This window comes from Octodon degus, unplaced genomic scaffold, assembly GCF_000260255.1.
Source record: "Octodon degus isolate 3935 unplaced genomic scaffold, OctDeg1.0 scaffold00345, whole genome shotgun sequence".
In the NCBI taxonomy this organism is placed as follows: domain Eukaryota; kingdom Metazoa; phylum Chordata; class Mammalia; order Rodentia; family Octodontidae; genus Octodon; species Octodon degus.
This window is the reverse complement of record NW_004524921.1, coordinates 704,693-705,872: the sequence shown is the minus strand read 5'-3', so window position 1 is coordinate 705,872 and position 1,180 is coordinate 704,693.

The following is a 1,180-nucleotide window of genomic DNA, read 5'->3' as shown; positions in this document are numbered from 1 at the left end:
AGGTAGGATTCATCCCAGGGATGTCAGGATGGTTCAATATTCAAAAATCTATAAATGTAATACACTATATCAATAGAGCAAAAACTAAAAACCACATGATCATCTCCATTGATGCAGAAAAGGCTTTTGACAAAGTCCAACACTTATTCATGTGCAAATTCCTACAGAAAATTGGAATCAATGGCCTGTACTTCAATCTGATAAAAGCCATTAATGAAAACCCAACAGCTAACATAATCCTAAATGGGGAAAACCTGAAATCTTTTACTCTTAGACATGGTACAAGACAAGGATGCCCTCTATCACCACTCCTATTCAATTATAATTCCGGAATCATTAGCTGCAGCCATAGACATGAGATAGAAATAGAAGAAATAAGAATACGTAAAGAAGAAGTTAAATGATCTTTATTTGCAGATGACATGATACATTATGTGGAAGACCCAAAAAACTCCACCAAAAGCTACTAGAATTAATACAGAAATTAAGTGACATAGCAGGTTATCAAGTCAATATCCAAAAGTCAATACCATTTTCTACACAGACAACAAACACACCGAGACACAAATTGTAGAAACAATACCTTTTACAATAGCACAGAGGAAAATGAAATACATTGGAATTAATCTAACTAAAAAAGTCAAAGGTCTTTTCAGGGAAAATTACAGTACTCTTAAAAGTGATTGTACACAGTCCTAGGCCAGGCGCGGTGAGTGTGTGGGAGAGCTTCCAGCTACCCTGCGCCGGCGCAACCTACTTGTCCCAGCCCAGGTGCAGCGTGGGTGAGACCCTTTCCCACTCCCTTGGGACGACCCACACCACACTGAAGCACCTCCCCCACCCCACCCGCCAAGTAGGAATTTCTGTCGCGTTCCGGGACCCCTCAGATCCAGTCCTAGCCCAGGCCCAGTGCATGTGTGGGAGAGCTGCCTCTCCCCCCTACTCCATCTTGTCCCCTCCAGACTCAACTCAGCCTGGCATACAGGCCTGGGTGAAACCCTGCATCTGCAATCCCTGAAGAGAGCATAGGGGACAGAACCACCCAGCTAGTCGAGGAGCAGAAATCTTGCCAGAGGGGCACAACAGGTTCATCTGCAAGGGCAGCAACAGGAAACAGCATAGCACAGCAGCCAGACCCAAGCCAGGTACAGCTGGATAAATCCAAACTTTGCAGATCTGC